The sequence below is a fragment of the Phoca vitulina genome, unplaced genomic scaffold (assembly GCF_004348235.1).
Source record: "Phoca vitulina isolate PV1807 unplaced genomic scaffold, GSC_HSeal_1.0 scaffold4, whole genome shotgun sequence".
Classification (NCBI taxonomy): Eukaryota; Metazoa; Chordata; class Mammalia; order Carnivora; family Phocidae; genus Phoca; species Phoca vitulina.
Window position 1 is genome coordinate 37,009,487 of NW_022589707.1, and position 17,718 is coordinate 37,027,204.

The window sequence follows — 17,718 nt, forward strand, 5'->3', positions numbered from 1 at the left end:
AGAATCTCTTAGGGGGCCGAAGAGGTGCAATGGGGCTGCTGATGGCAGAACCGGGTTTTAAGCACTCTGGGGGAGGGGTGGCAGGAGACAAGGCCTCAGGCTCGAGTTAACATGGGAATTGGAACTGCAACCCCTGCATAAAGCTAGAACCCTTGTGAATGAATGTGCCAGAAAAATTTTGTCCACCAGCAATAAGAAAAACAAAAACAGAAACATGTTATCTGTTTTATCCTGGGCGTGGGTGGAGGAAAACAGAAATCTCCTTTAAGCCTTTACTTCTGAAGGTCTGCTGGGACAACATAAAGTAGAGTTGATAATATTCAATATGTATAATTTACAAATATGTACAGTTTAATAATATGCAATAATGTGCAATGATCCCATTTTTAAGAGAACACATACTCTCGTCTCTTGTCCCATATGCACTCACATACAGCCCCTCTCTGTAAGTTTGCATATGATTCGATGAGCATAAACAAAGTACAGGAAACATATCAGTTGTTAGCAGGGGTGATCTGGAGTGGGTATATAACAGCAAGAGGGGCAAGGGGCAAGCAAAGATGGAAAAGAGGTCTACCCAATCTTGGTTCTTGCCTTCTTCCTCCCACCCATGCCATAACACCCTATGCAGGGTTTTGGCGGGAGAGTGTCTCCCTGCTTCCTTGTCTCAGCCAAGAAAAATGAAGCAACTTCAAGGAGCACCCCCAGCCCCTTGCCTATGGAGCAAATGGGGAATGTGTAGGGTCAGCAACGCCAGTGAACGAATAAATGACAGCTATTGGAAATTCAGTTAAACACTAGCGTGGACGCCATGGTTAACTGCAGCCATTTAGTGACTGCTTGCTCTGTGGCCGGCACTTTCTAAGTCCTTTGCATGTATAACTCCTTCAGCCCTCATAACACAGGGCTCACCCTTGTTCCCATTTCATCCATGAGAAAAGGGAAGGGCAGAGAGTCCAGAGAACGTGTGTAAGGTCTCATGTCCACCTCCCTGACTGGGGGCGTTGGGATTCAGCCCCCACAGTTCACTCCCCAGTGCAGGTGCTTGGTCATCGGGCTAATATGTATGCTCATGGAGGGCTGTATGCAATAGTGAAGATTTTTGTGTCGAGGGTGGTAACATGGGTATGTTTCGAATTATTATGGTTATAATTTAATTTTTCTTAACCTTTCTACCCTTAAAAATAAAGAAGAAATGGAAAAAAGGGCATCTGTCATCTTTCATAGCCCTCTCCCCCACTCCCAGTACCTAACTCAGTGACTGGGAAGTACTAAGTAAGAGTAGTTACTGCATACATCGTTGGATCTCTCCATATAAAATGTGATTTAGGGGGCTCCCTGCCAAAGTGTAGGGGTAGAAGGAGTGTTTATTGAATGGAATCAGATTGAATCATGGAGTGGTTTCCCGTTGATTGCAAATCGAATCAACAGCAGTGAAGGGCAAACCAAGCCAATAATCCTACAAATTTAGGGAGGACAAGAGTGTGATTGTTGCAACCTTCATGTTTCCACACCTCAGGCTGCTTTGAATGATTAAAGTGATGAGTGGTTTTAGTGCTAGTTTACATTTATGATATGGCCTCTTCCTTCTGAGTATCTTCAAGCCTTAAAATACACCCTGCTGGCTCTCACTGCTGGGGAGCAATGTTGATTATTTCGTAAGAGAGAAAGTGGCCAAGCAGGGGATTGAAGTGCCTCCAGTTTAGAACTCAGAAGAGGGCAGAGGGACCTTAGCGATTTGGGGAAGTGGAAGTCTATGGCGGAGAAAGGTAGAAATAAATGAGGCTTTGAAGTCACATGCTGTCCAGACAGCGTGGGATCCAGGTCTTTCGGCTTGCGATCTTTCTTCTGCATCTTGGAGTTTCAAAAGTGTCAGTTTATTAATTTAGTTACCCCCTTATAGAACATTAATGGCCAGTGAATTGTCTCCTTCAGGGAGAGCTGAAATGCTTTCAGGATTTGCGTGATGACCGTGGAGTCAGGGTGGAAGTAGCTGATGATGTTAACATTGGGAGTCAGGAAGTTGGGGAGGTCCTAGGCTCCCACCTCTACTTCAGGTGGGTCTGCCAGGAAGCTCTGAAACCCCTGCCCCCAAGGCCACAGTGCAGGGCAGGGCACAACCCACACATTCTTGCCCTCTACAGGGCTCCCTGCTTTTCCTAGTACCTGCTTTTCTCAGACAGGGCCCAACATGGTTAACTCTCTCTATACCCTTAATCCAATGACTCACCTTTGGCACCTTTTTTGGGGACTTACCTGGAAGTTTGACAATAAATGCTGATATTTGTTGTGCCCAGGTGCTGTGCTCACATTTTGCAAGTACTATTTATCTCCTTTTCAGAGATAAAACACCAGAGGCTCAGAGAGGGTGAGTGTGAGAGGCAGTAGAGTGTGGTGCTCAGGAATCCAGATTTGGAGTCAGACAGATATGGGGTTCACTTTAGGCAAATTATGTAGCCTTTTAGTGTCTTGGTTTCCCAGAGTTATTAAATGGGGATAATGATATCTTAATTGCATGACAGATATAAGGATCATGTGTATCAAAGTGCTTAGCAGACTGCCTGACCCCTAGGAAATCCCTAGTAAATGAGAGATACTATTAGTACTGAATAGTATGTGTGCAAAGTCACATGCCAGCAAGATGATAAAATCAGAATTTGAACCCAGGTCCATTTCAAGCTGAAGCCCACTGTGCTGAAATACTGAACTGCTGTAGGTTCTCCGACAAAGGCTAGTCGTCCCTCTCAGAAGCAGGCGTGGCCACTTGAGTAGAGCTTGTCTGCTCAGCTCAGGAGCTGATATAGCCTCTACTTTTGCTCAAACCCTAAAGGCTGGTCTCCAAAGTGAGGGGCATGCACATCCGGGGAGCCCAAAGCAACCTGCTGGGGGTTGTATGAAAACATTAGAACTTCTACTTCTGTTTATTTTGTTTATTTTGTTTTTTTAATCTGATTTAATTTCCATTCTTATGAGTTTTATGAAGGTCATATTATGTTAGGATAACAGAACGTGCCCGTAATTTACAAATAAATGAATAAGATGTATTGGGCGTGCATGCCAAAATATTTTTACAGGTTGGGATGTACAATTAAAACACTTGGGAGGCTCCTTGTTGAGATAATGGTGCAAGCAAGGTTATGACCATAAGTTAGGTCAAGTCTATGGCAATTTACAAAAGGTGAGCAAATGAGAAGTCTGTGTATACTGGGACCTCAGATGGAAAATTGATAACATTTTACCCAAGAACTAGTTAGGCAAAGTGAAGGTGGGTTCTGAATCACAGTGAAGAGCCCAGGACATCTAGGTGACTCTGGCTTAGAAGGTACATGTGGGGGTGGGAGCTGTTCAGGAGTGACTCTGTCAGGGATGTGGAAGGGGACCTTCCGCAGCATGGCCCTCCAAATACAAATGCTAACTAATAGCACATTCATGATCTCACTCTCTTAACATTTGTGATTTGATTTTCACCATCTTGCTTGGAGTTTCACATCCAGTTGGAGCTATTCTGTGACAAAACCAAAAACATCAGCAGGGAAGAGCTTCGAACACTTTTCTAGTTCAGTGGTTTCTGGCCCCACTAGTTCCATGAGAGAAGGAAGGTTTCCATGGCCAAATGCTTGTGGGAATTGCTGGCAAGACAAAGGTAAACTGGTCTACTCGCTGCTGGACTTCTCAGGTGCATTGTTCTAGAAATGTGCTCTGTGATTCCAAGAGCAGAACTAGCCTGATTTTCCCATTATTTTCTGTCTCAATCACAGAGCAGCACCCCCTACTTTTTTTTGTTTTATATAGATCATCTCTGTGGGACACACTAGGGAAAAATGAATGAGGACATTCAGGTTTAGAGAAGGAGACTGATTTGTCAAAGGTCGTGACTTGAGTTATGGCAGATACTTCTGTGCCAGGTACTGTGGTATAAACCTGAGTAAGGCAGAGTCCTTTTCTGTTGAGGGCTCACACTTTTGTTGGGGAGACAGTTATAATATGGTGTTATTTTAGAGACATACACAGCGTTCTGTGCTTCTCAGAGGATGCAACAGTGAACTCTCCAGGTTTGGAGCTCTATTTACAATATCAGACAATTCCAGGACTTTAAAAAAAGAGTATCTTGTTCAGTACGTATAAGGATTCCACAGAGTACTTGTGTCTATTATTCCAGTCATTCTGCATCCATGAATTTAAGAATATAATGGGGACAAGTGTTTAAGGAGAAGCAGTGGTGTGTTGGAGATGGCTTGTGGGCTTGTGCAAACTAATTGTGTGCATGTCTCCCCAATCCCTCCTTCTGCGGCTTTCTGAGGGAAGCTAGAAATCAGCTATGTCGAAGTATTTACACCATGGAAAACACTAGAAATCAAGGCCCCTCCCCCATTGTTAAACATTTGCCAGCATGCCACTGAACAAAGATGTTCACTATTTATAATAATCAAGAATTGGGTACAAACTAAATATCTAGCAAGAGGACACATTAAATGATGTTCTGTTTTATCCAAAGATGCTTTTCCAGTGTTCAAGTCAGAAGTGTTTTAAAGTTTTCCTCATATAGGTTTTTTTCTGGGAATCCTTTTTATTATATTCTAACAAATTTTATTGTATCTCTAACAAATATCTCTGGCTGCTCTTGGTGTTGATCATATTCTGCAAAACAACTTCCTGGTTTTGCAACTCTAGCTAATTAAAATGCTTTTCCTTATACTGATCCAATATTTTTTCCCTTTAATTTATGACTTCACCCCAGGTTTTAGTTTAGCTCAATTATAATAACATATAAGAACTATAATTTCCCTTCTCAGCTTGCCAATAGGAGTTTAAGCACATCCTTTTTTTTTTTTTTTTTTAGATTTTGTTTATTTATTTGAGAGAGAGAGAGAGCATGAGCGAGGAGAGGGGCAGAGGAACAAGCAGACTCCCTGCTGAGCCCTGAGCCAAAGTCAGATGCTCCAAGCCCATCCTAATTGGCCTCTGTGTACCTGTTCACCTCCTCTACCACTACCTCCTACCCTTACTTTGTACCCTAGCAATGTGGAATCACATAATTCACCATGTATCCCCTCCCTTTTCATGCCTCCGTGTCTCTGCTCATGCTTCTTCCTGTAGTCTCTTGCCTCTTCATCTTTCTGGTAAACTTTGAGTTCTCTCTCAGTTGAACAGACACCTCCTCTAAGAAGCCTTCCCTGACTTCCCATAGTATATCTACTCTCATAGCACACTCTTCCCTGTACCTGTTTTGATTGATATACTTATTACATTGTGAGGTGATGTGTACTACATGTCTTTTCCTCCTTAGTGCTAGTTTCTCCCCATTCTTTTATTACTAGCATCTAGTACAGTTCCTGGCACATAGTATACACTCAAATGTTTGTTGAATAAATGAATAGTTATAGGCCAGGTTTATCACCTTTCCCATATAGCAGTCCTTCAAATAGTTGGAGATCCCTATCATGCCTCTCCTTCAGCCTCCTTTTCTCAGCTCTTTTAACAGTTTCCCCTATGATGTACTTTCTGGATAATCTCTTACTGTTTGAAAAAAACCATTTAACCAAAGAGACATTTCATAGTTTTCCACAACCTTTGCATCACTAGCAGACAATACACCTTAATTACCAAAACCCAGGGGTCCCAGTGGAGGGCCACATAACCCAGAAGCTTTTTGTGTACTTATTTCTCAACAATTAAATTTTCCACAAATAGCCTTGTACAATGACAGCTCTAGACAATGTCATTTCTGAGTCATTAGTAACCTGCATTTTTTCTTTTATCATTATTAAGCAAAGCATAACAGGTATATTTCCCATAAATATTGAATTGTTTGTAGCATTGGGAAAATATCTCATAAAACATTGGTTAAGGGAAGACATAAAATGGGGTGAGTGTTAATGATCTCCTGGCAACAACAAGGCAAAATATATGATTTGAATGTTGGCACAAATTCAGGCAAAATTCTTGGCAGGAAATCTGAAGAGGCCTCCAAATTCAAGTTGCATTAAAAGGTTATGTTTTTAAATTTTACGTCTAGATGTTCTAACCATTATTGAGAGTGGTTTTGAATTCTCCTTCTACTATTGTTGTGTTGTTGGTTTTTTCCTTTCAATTCTGTCAATTTTTGCTTCATGTATTTTAGGGCTTTGTTGTTAGGTGTGTATATGTTTATAATGAATATATCTTTTTAATGAATTGATCTTTTTATCATTATAAAATATCCTTTTTTGGTTATGGTAATTTCTTTTTCTTGAAGTCTATTTTGTCTAATGTTGGTACAACCACTCCAGCTTTTTTTATGATTACTGTTTGCAAGGTATATCCTTTTCCTTACCCTCAACTTTTTTGTGTTGAAGGGGAGGAAGAAATTTTCCTATGTCCAAGATTCTTCTAGCTAGACTAAGAATTAAATTTACTTTTTAAGATTTTTCTCTTTAAGTTTAGTGTTTTACAGTTTGACTATAATGCATTTGGTATGATTTTCCTTCTGTTCATTCTACTTAAAATTTACTGGTCAATCTGCAACCACTTTAAAGATTTTTTTTTTTTTTTATTCGACAGAGAGAGAGATAGCAAGAGCAGGAACATAAGCAGGGGGAGTGGGAGAGGGAGAAGCAGGCTTCCCGCCAAGCAGGGAGCCTGATGTGGGACTCGATCCCAGGACCCTGGGATCATGACCTGAGCCGAAGGCAGACGCTTAACGACTGAGCCACCCAGGCACCCTCTGCAACCACTTTAAACTAAATGTTTGACTTGGGGTTTTTCTGTCCCCACAGGTAGTGTAGATTCCAATTCTGAATCCATGTGAGTAAAGTCTTGTGATTAAGAATTCTCTAGGGAGATTCCCCCCACCCCCACCCCACACACTTTTTTTATGCTCTACTCAGAGTCAGGGTCAAAACATTCAAGATCTCCACTGTTTGTCCATACTATGGAGAAGGTTTTTTAAAGATCTAGTTCATACCATTGAGGATGGTGCTTTTATTGGAGGTCCTAGTTTTCAGTGAGACCTCTAATTCAGCCTTCCACCTCATTCTGGTTCCATGCTTTATTTCCTGTCCTCCTGTGCTCATGAGGCCCATTAAAATCAGTCCCTAACCACCAGGGATGGACAGATGCCTCCAGAGAGAATGTCAGTTTTAGTACTTGCATATCTCTCTGGATTTATGGTTTCTCATTGTTTCCAACTTCTGAGAATTTCTTTTACTTCTCTGCCAGCTCAGCCATGTAAGTGGAAAGAGATTTAAAAATGTTTTACTAGCATTTTAGATGTCCTGTGCCAGGAGTCTTTTTCCTTGACAACTACATCAGTCATATAGCTGAAAATAAAAGTCAATCTATTCATTCAACAGAATAGTCTGGCTATTACATTTGGATGTTATCTTCATATCACTCTAGTGCAGTAGCCATGTGGAACTCACAATCTATTGAAGGGGCACAATATATATACATAATAAATTGATGTAGGGGGTATGATGGTTCTCTATATAGAGTAAATGGGGACACCAGGGCAGAAGTGGAGTGTCCAGGGAAATCTGGCAAAAGCTAGCTTAAGCTGGGTTTTGAAAGGAAAGGGTAGAGAGACAAAGGAAAGAATGAAGAGAGCTGTGTCAGTAAAGGCATAGAGGTGTGAAACAGCATCTTTCTTTTTTTTTTTTTTTTAAATTTTTTTATTGTTATGTTAATCCCCATACATTACATCATTAGTTTTAGATATAGTGTTCCATGATTCATTGTTTGTGCATAACACCCAGTGCTCCATGCAGAACGTGCCCTCCTCAATACCCATCACCAGGCTAACCCATCCTCCCAACCCCCTCCCTTCTAGAACCCTCAGTTTGTTTTTCAGAGTCCATTGTCTCTCATGGTTCTTCTCCCCCTCCGATTTCCCCCCCTTCATTCTTCCCCTCCTGCTACATTCTTCTTCTTCTTTTTTCTTTCTTAACATATATTGCATTATTTGTGAAACAGCATCTTTCGAATCCTACCACCAGAGCTACTTGGACATTCCAGTCTCTGGAACAGGTCTCAGACCTGGTTTGGGATGTTAAGGAGCTCCAGGCCAGTATCTTGATGTGCTAGCAAGCAGTAACCTCACACCTGGTCCTGGTGACTTTGTGCCTTGATTTCCATAATTAGTCCAATGCACAAGGCCAGTTTCCTCCTGTATTTGTTTTAATATTTTAAAAATTTAGATATAATTGACATAGAACATTGTGTAAATTTAAGGTGTATAAGGTGTTGATTTGATTATACTGCAAGATGATTATCATTGTAGCTTTAGCTAACACCTCTAATATGTCATATGAATTTTTGTGTAAGTGTATGTGATGAGAACAATTGAGATCTAGTCTCTTAGCAACTTTGAAGTTTATTATACAGTATCGTTGACTATAATCCCTATGCTGTGCATTAGATATTCTTGACTTATTTATCTGCTAGTTCCCAGTCTGTATCCTTAAACAACCTCTCTCCAGTTTCTCCACCCCCCAGCCCCTACCATTCTACTCTCTATCTTTACAAGTTCAGCTTTTTTAGATTCCACATGTGAGTGATATTAGGCAGTATTTGTCTTTCTCTGTCTGGTGTACCTTACTTAGCATAATACCCTTAAAATCCATCCAGGTTGTTGAAAATGGCAGGATTTCCTTCTTTCTCATGGCTGAATGATATTCCATTGTATATACATATACATCACATCTTCTTATCCATTCATCCATTGCTGGACACTTGGGTTGTTTTCATATCCTGGCTATTGTGAATATTGGTGCAATAAACATGGGAGTGCTGATATCTTTTTGATATCTCTTTGAAATGTTTTCATTTCCTTTGGATATATAGACAGAAGTGGGATGACTGAATCATATGGTAGTTCTATTTTTAATTTTTTGAGGAAATTCCATACTGTTTTCTGTAGTGGTTGAACTAATTCACATTTCCACCAATAGTGCACAAGGGTTCCCTTTTATCCATATTCTTGCCAACACTTGTTATGTCTTGTCTTCTTGATGATAGCCATTCTAACTGATGTAAGGTGATGTGTCATTGTGCTTTTGATTTGCGTTTTGCTAGTGATTAGTAATGTTGAGCATCTTTTCATGTACCTGTTGGCCATTTGGGTGTTTTCTTTGGAAAAATGTCTATGTAGTTTCTCTTCCCATTTTTAAACCAGATTTTCTGGTTGCTGTTGTTCTGAGTTGTATAAGTTTTTTATATATTTTGGATATTAACTCTTCATCTGATATGTGGTTTGCAAGAATTTCCCCCATTCTGTAGGTTGTCTTTTCATTTTGTTGATTGTTTCTTTTGCTGTACAGAAGCTTCTTAGTTTAATATAGTCCTATTTGTTGATTTTTGCTTTCACTGCTGTGCTTTAGGTGTTATATTAAAAAGATCATTGCCAAGACTAATGTCAAGGAGCTTCTTCCTATGTTTTCTCTTAAGAATTTTATGGTCAGATCTTAATGTTTAAGTCTTTAAACCATTTCAGATTAATTTTTGTGAGTCATGTAAGATAAGGGTCCACTTTCATTTTTCTGCATGTACTTTTCCAGTTTTTTCAACACCATTTGTTGAAGAGACTATTCTTTCCCTATTGAGTCTTTTTGGCTCTTTCATAAAATGTTAGTTGACCGTACATGCAGGAGTTCCTCCTGTATTTCTTGTTTCCCATGCCTGCTCCTGTCTGGCGCTTCTCTGACCTTCTGGGATTTAAGTCCTACCAAGTTCTTGCTGGTCCCCCTGGGCATGGTACTGCATGTGACTATAACCTAGCTCCCTCTCTCTCCTCTCTGCCAGGCATAGTGCCAGATACCTTTTGAAATCTTCTCTCATTTCATTTTCTCAAATACTCTATGAAGGAGATTGAGTTTGGACTTCAGTGGGCAGAAGCAAAGTGCCAAGATGAGCTTCCCATCAGAACTCTGTTAGGGAGCAGTCTTGTTCCTAGCACACCCCATTCATGTTTGCTTTTGGGGGACCATGGGAGAGCAATGAACAGGCTAAAGAAGGGGAGTGCCATGGAGCCATCTTCTCCTTGCTCCTTGCATTGAAGGTCCTTCAAAGGCTGTCAGAAGAAAGGAAATTGTAGCTCTAGTCTTTTTGGCATTATAGAGAGGCAAAAATAAAAATCTACCTACTGATGTCACCCAGATATATGTCTTTAGTTTAGAATTGTCTTCTGAACTACAGATCTGTACATTGAACCGCTTACTTGATATCTGTACTTCAGATTTTCAGAGGAAGCTCAAAACTGTAGTGTGTAAAAAGATGAATTCATCTTCTCACCCAAACTTGGCTTCTCTTTCTGGGTTCCAGTGTTGGTGAAGGCTACCTTGATTCACTCAGATGCCTAAGCCAGGGACCAGAGCAACATCCTTGCCTTCTCCCCAACAAATCCTGCAATATTCCATCTCTGCTCATTTATTTCTGTTCTAGCCACTTCCTTAGCCCATTTCCTCACTGTCATTCATCCAACTGGTATCCCTCCCTCCTTGTTCCTGCTCTCTTCTCATCTATTTCCCCAAACTAGCTAGAGTCACCACTTTAAAATCTTGGTACTCAAAGTGTGGTCCATGGACCAGCACCAATGGCATCATCTGGGAGTTCATTAGAAATACATGATCTTAGAATCCTAAAATCCCAGGCCCCACCTCAGATCTACTGAATCAGAATCTGCATTTAACAAAACCCTGAGATAATACCTAAGTACATTAAGATTGGAGAAGCATAGCTCTAAAATGAATATCTAATGATGTGTCTGCCTTTTAAAAGCCCTTAAAGGCTCCCTACTGCCCTCAGGAAACTCCACCCTCCTTAAATGACCCCATAATGCCCTTTAAGAGCTAGTCCCTGTGTACTTAGGCAGATTTGTCTTCTCTCTCGCAGCTTGTGACCTCTGAGCAACAGTCATTGAACTGCTCTCAGTTCTCTGATAGACTGAAATCTGTGCTTTTCCTCTGGATTTGCAAGTGATTATTCCTGTCTGGAATATTCTTTCTTTGAAATATTTCTTTCTCCAGGAAGCCCTTGTGACCTTCCATATCTAATTTGGTCTCCCTTTTATGTGGTCCCATGGTACTCTGGATTTCCCTTATCTTGCTAATTAATTTTTTCTTTTTCAAATAATATTTATACAGCACCTGTCTGCATTGTGCTGGGATGCAAACCGCTGAGAATACCTTAGATTGTAGTTGCTGCTTTTATGCACATCCTCCCCTCTAGACCTGAGGCTTGGTGTGGATGGAAACCATGTTTACCACTTGTGAATACTTAGACCTAGCACAACAACTGGCACAAAAGGATGCTCCATAAGAGCTTATTAAATGAATGGGGAGCTCCAACTAAACTGATGATGAGTATGAGATATAAAGGACCTATTTTGTGAGTTAAGAAGCTAATTTTGGCTTTTGAGCAGTCCTGTGTGTGTCCAAGCTTTTCAGATCTGTGGGTGACAGACTTTTACTTCCTTAGATTTCAGTGTGTATTCTTAGTCTTTGGGAAACTGGGAAATGGAGGCAATTATCCCATTTTAAAGATGCAGAAACTGAGGTTCAAGGAGGTTAAAAACTTGCCAAAGGTTTTGCTGGTTTTAAGGGTTAGAGCTGGACTCCAATCCAAGAGTGGCTGACTCCAAAGCTGAGGACTCTTTCCAGAGTCAGGACTTGAGTAAAGGTCAGGTTGGCTGTTTTGGTCCTGAATGAATGAACGAATGAATGAATGCATGTATCCACCCATCATTCCGATAGTTATTTTACTAGATCAGGTATTTTGCATTCAAAGGTCAACCATCTCTAACACAGAACAGTCTTCCTGGTCTTTTCTATTGACAGCAGACTCCCCAAAGAGACTTTCCTTTGGTCCCTGCTATGTGGGATCTGAAGCCTCTTTTTCTCTCCACAGAACGCCAGATCTAGAGGAGACCTCTATAGAGGCCAGTTGGTTCCATTCTCTCTTTTCACCAAGGTTCAGAGACACAGAGTAATTTACCCAAGATCACACAGCAAGTAAGTGGCAGAGCTGGGGTTCAAACCTGGACCTTTGAGTAGTTAATTCAGAGCTCTACCCACTGGACTTTGCTACTTCGAATGCAGTAGGTATCGAACAAATGCTTGTGTTACAGTGTTTGATAGGCTTGTGATTGCTGCTCACTGCTGGTGGCTCTTGCAGTGTATGTAATGACTCAGGCCTCAGTCATAGGCAAGTCCCCTTTGATTTTTAGTAAGCAAAAGAGAAGTTCCTGTCTTGAACTGTAATTATCTGTTCAAATTTCTGCAATTAATGTCAAAGATAATAACTTGATAGTTTTTATTAAATATAAATGTGGATAGTCCTGAGATGCCCCAGTGTAGCTGTCTATTAATTTTGAGTGGAGACATCAGCTAGCTGAGGTCTTGCCTCATGACTCTGTGTGTGGTGTGTGTGTGTGTGTGCACGTGCGCACGCATGAGCACGTGTGTATTTGAATGTAGCATTCAGACAGCCACGGCAATGTGTTTCAGAATTTTCTACCCCCGTTGTCTTTGAGATGCATGAGGAGCAAGCAGACATGTCCTCAGGCTGGGAGAGGTCTGCCTGGTGGCAGTGAGCAGGAGTAGAGAGAACACAAGTGTTGGTGTCAGACGGGCTGGGTTCATGTTTCCACCCTGACCTTTGGCAAATTTCTCAACTTTTTATATTTGTAAAGTGGGTCTTGGAATACCTATCTCACAGGATTACATAAGGTAACGTGTGGGAAGCTCTATACACAGTGTCTGGCAGGTTCTAAGTGATATAGGAATGGTTAATGAACTGTTGATGAGTAGCTGGTAAGTAGGGCCTTGTGGATGGGCTTCTCCCCAAAGGCCAGTTTTGGAGGCAGCTACTGGGCTGCCAGCCACGTTTGCAGGGGTCAGCTGACTGCAGCTTTTCCTGACGCTCCTGGGATGGGCTTTGTCCAGATAGTCCAGACAGGAGTCGAAGACCTCTCGGTCTGTGGCACACCCAGAAGCCTTTTTGTCTCTGGGAAGGGGTCTGGCAGGACCCACTTCTGGGGACAAGGATTCTGGGCAGGTGGGCCAAGGCAGAGACTTAGGACTCTTACCAAAGAATAAAACAGAGATGAAGCTACTAGAATTAGGGCCCAGCTCTCAGCAGGGCAGAGCCCTGTAAGCAGAACTGGGGCCAAGGTCAGAGGCAAGGTGCTGAATGGTGAGTCCAGGCAGGATGGAGCCTCAAAAGTTCCTCCAGATGGGACACTGAGCTCCTTAAGGGAGGTGTATTGTGTGTTGGAAAGCAGGTGCTGGGGCCAGACTGCCTTCGTTCAAATCCTGGTTCTGCCATCTACTAGCTTTGTGGTTTTAGGCAGGATATACCACCTCTCTGTGCTTCAATTTCTTCTGTGAAATGGGAGTGATAGTCATATCACTTATCTTGTAGTCTCTTTGGAGGATTAAATGAGCTTATTTATGTAAAGCACTCAAATCTGTGCTTGGCATATGGCGGTGCTCAGTAAAGATTTAGAGGGTCTTCTGTGTTTCAGGCACAGTTCCAGGCTCCAGGAACGTGGCAGGAGCCTGAACACAGTTCCTTCTCTTGTGGAGCTGACGTTCTCGCAGTGGTGGTGGTGGTAGGAGGGGTCAGACAGATAATAAACAAATATACAAATAAATTTATACTGTTAAAGGATAATCTGTAGGGCAGGTAGGCAGGGCAAAAGGATTGAAGAGGGGAGCTATTTCAGATAAAGTGGTCAGGGAAAGCCCCTCTGGCTAGAAGACTTGAAAACAGGCATGGATAATTGAGAGAGTCATGTGCACCTTAGTTCTGTAGGCTGAAGAAAGAGTAACTGGAGCAGCCCTGAGGTGGGAGCAGTAAGAAGGCTAGTGTGGGGCAGGAGTGGAGGGAGCCAGCAAGATGGCGGGGAGTGAGGCTGGAGAAGGGGTTGGGGCGAGTCACACCCAGACTCAGGGTGAGCCACAGTGAGGATATTGGACTTAATTAAGGGAGATGGAATGCCACGGTGGACAGCAGGCAGGTAAGCAGAGCTCGGCAGTATCATGATAAACGACCTCTCGGAGGCCGAGTGGACAGGAGACTGGTGGGGGGAGCAGTGGGGCAACCTTCGATGCTATTGCTGTAGAACAGGCAGAGAGACTGGTAACTTGGATGAGAGAAGAGCGGTTGGTGGTGAGCAGTAATCATATTCTGCATGTAATCTGAAGGTAGAGCGGATGTGGAGAAAGAGAGTGGAGTCAAGGATGACTCCAACACCTGTGATCTGAGCAACTGGAAAGATGGAGTTGCCATATCCCACTGGATTTGAAGAGGGAGCAGGGGGAGGAGAAGGTGCTGAGGGTAAAGCAATCCTTCTGCTTTGGATGTGTTACGTTTGAGATGCCTCTGAGACATCTAACTGAGGTTTGCCAGGAAGCTTATTCAGGGGAGAGACTGGAACTGGAGGCGTAGAACGGGGGCATTGTCAGCATGTATGTGGGCAAGTTCACCTGGGAAGTGAGAATAGAGAGAGAAGAGATTTCCAGAGACTCGGCCCCGGGGCACCCCAAAGTGGGAGGTCAGAAAGATGAGGACAATCCTCAAAGGAGGCTGGGAAGGAATGGACAGTGAGGTGGGGGGAAAACCAGGAGCGAGGGGTCTGGAAGCCAGTGCAGTGCATGTTGCCAGAGGGGTGTAGTGATTGAACAGGTCACAGGCTGCTGGAGGCCCAGCAGAGTGGGGACTGAGGTTGACCATTGGGGTGGGGATGCAAAGTCATTGTTGAGCTTGATAAGAGCAGCATCGGTGGAGTAGAGGGGATGAAAGCCCAATCGGGGCAGGTTCAAGGGAGGATGGGAGGAGAGGAAAGGAGGCAGTAATTATAGATTCGTCTTTCAAGGAGTTTTATTATGGAAGGGAGCAGATAATTGGAACTCCAGTATCTGGAAGGGTGTGCAGCTGAGTGAGAGAAAATTTTCTTTTATGATGGGATAACAAATTTGTGTGCTGATGCGAATGGTCCCATAAAGAGGGGATGCTGATAATGCAGGAGAGGGGGGCAATTGGCAGGAGCCAAGTCCTTGAGTGGACAATAGGGATGGACCTGTGTGCCCACAGGGAAGGGGCTGGCCTTAGACGCTAGCTCACACCCCCGAAGGAGCCCCTGGCGCTGGCTGGGTGTTTCCTGCGGGGAGAGACCGCCGTGGCACAGTGAGTTCCGCAGAGAATGTTGGAAGACTCATTCCAACGCTAAATTCTTTTTATAGCTTCAGATTTCTGGTCTCAGACGTACAGCGAATTTGATGAACTTATACCAGAAACCAGACAGGGCAGCCACTAATAGCAGCTGCTATTTGGCTTCCAAATTATGCAGTTGTCCATCAATCCCTCAGCTAATGCTCTCAGGCAGCAGCGGGTTCCTCCAGCTGCGTTTGCATTAAAAAGGGTCGGGGAGAAACCCTCAGGAAAATGAATGAGATGAAAGTCCACCATTGGGCTTATTTTTAGTTATTCTAGGCAACTGTTGAAAGGGTGGGCTCTCCGGCTGCTTTATTTCAGTGTTGCTGAGAACTGACAATCTTAGAGGATGGCCCTTCAAAGAACAGACAACTTCCTTCAGCTCAGTGACAAAGGTCTTGCTTTTTTTATTGGAATGCAGTTTCTTTTTTTTCAGGAATCTTGAATTGTAGGAAGTCTCTGTTTGCCAGGCCTAATTATGGCTTATAGCCTCGAAGGCCAGCTGGGCTAGCTAGAGACATTGCCCTCAAACAGGACATTTGGCGATTTTGCTGTGGGTGAGAGCATCTTTCTCTGTGTTTCTGACATTGTTCTTTCTCATTGCAAGCCTAACCTTCCCTTTTTGTCCTTTTGGTCTGCAGCCCAAGTGATGGTCTTGGTTGGTATCTCTGATCCTTGGGTCCTTGACTCAAGGGGTCTCTAGCTGTGGTCTTCTCAGCTGTGTCCTGTTGTCTGGACTTGGGCCTCTGTGTGTCCTACCTACACATCTTGCTCAGTGTGGCTGCTGAGTTTCTGGCTGCCAGTCCTATGATCTGATTGGCAGAGGGATGGTGCCCCAGGCCCCACCTAAGCCCTGAGGAGATCCACCTGACTGGACCCGCCTCCTACCTGTATTGAAATTCTATACTGGGCCAGGCCTTCTGCTTGACAGAGGGACCCAGAGATGACTGGGACATTCCCTCTGGGGGCTCACAGGACAGTGGGGAGACCAGCCACAGGGAGGAGTCAGAAAGCAAGATCCTTTTCAGGGATCTGCAAGTCCTGGGGTGGGGCTGGGGCTGAAGAGCGATGGAGGTGGAGCTGGGGAGGTAGGTAGGCCAGAGTCTGGACCTTTTGCTGAGGGCAGCAGGGAGCCACTGAAGTTTTAAGAAGGCAAGTGACATGTCAGGTTTGCATTTGAGATTTGCATGCAAATCTCTGGCTTCTGCTGCCTCCAGGAGTATGGATGGATTGGAGGGAACAGGAAGACTGGTGAGCACGCTTTGTTCATTTTTGCCTCTGCCTGAGCCAGGGAGGTAGCAGAGGGGATGTGGGGGCTGACATCAAAGAATTTAAATGCACTCCATTGGCAGGACTCCCAACTTGGCTTTAGAACATGATGGCAGTGAGGTAACTTGCACAAATATGATTCCTTTCAGTCCCCATACAAACCCCTTACTCTCCCAATCATATTGGCTGAGCAGCCGTGTGACTTTAAATATTGCTTCTCCCTCCCAGAAATATTCTCTCTCTGTAGAGGTTGGGGGAAGGGATTATCTTCCTTTGTGGACTCTTGTGCACAAGAAATCACAACTCCAGTCTATGGGCCACTGAGACAGAACGGAAGAGGAAACTCACATGCTGTTTGCTTGGTGAGAGGCGGTAGAGTATAGCGTTGGAGAGCATGAATTTGGTACCTAAACTACCTGGATTTGAATCCCAGCCCCTCCACTTACTAGTGATTCTGGGTGAGTTACTTATCCTCACTATGCCTCAATTTCTCCATCTCTAAAACAAGGATAATAATAGTAACCTATTTTATGATATTACTGTGAAGATTAAATGAAATAATACCTGTAAAATAGAACAGGGCTTGGCAAGGTAGGATTTAATACATCGTAGCTATTATTATTGGTGACTTGGAACATTTGAGGACAGGAGGCAAGCATGAAATGCTTCTCAATGGCAAAGTAACTATAAAGAGACCCACCAAAATAGTCCTTCCCCACTGGGGTACCAAAGAGGCAGAGGCATGGCCCATAGACTATTTAAAAATAGCTGATAGAAAGTGCACATTAGTCTAAGGCAAGTATCACAGGCTAGCCATGATACTGCAGTACACTGTGGTTATAATGGTGGTAGGAACAAAGTGCTTTGGGAAAATAGGAAGGCATCAGTGCTGTTTCTGGTGGGAGGGCTGGGAGCAGGGAAGGAGGTTAATCAGGCTCTCATACTCCTTCCCGGAGACCTGCCTTGCACACTTGTGACAAGATGGACCATCTCTGGGCAGCTCCCACTTTGCTCAGATATTGAATGTCCTGGGGTCATTGTCTAATCCTTTCCATTTCACTTTCTAGATTGACTGGATAATGGAAAGGTAGGGGGAGAGATGGCAGTATCAAAGAACACAGTAACTTGTATCTGAGTCCGTGAAGGAGTGCCCAAACTAAATGAATGCTTATGGGATCTTTTTTTCTTTATTTAAAAAAATTTTTTGTTAAGTAGGTTCCATACCCAGCATGGAGCCTAATGCAGGGCTCAAACTCACAA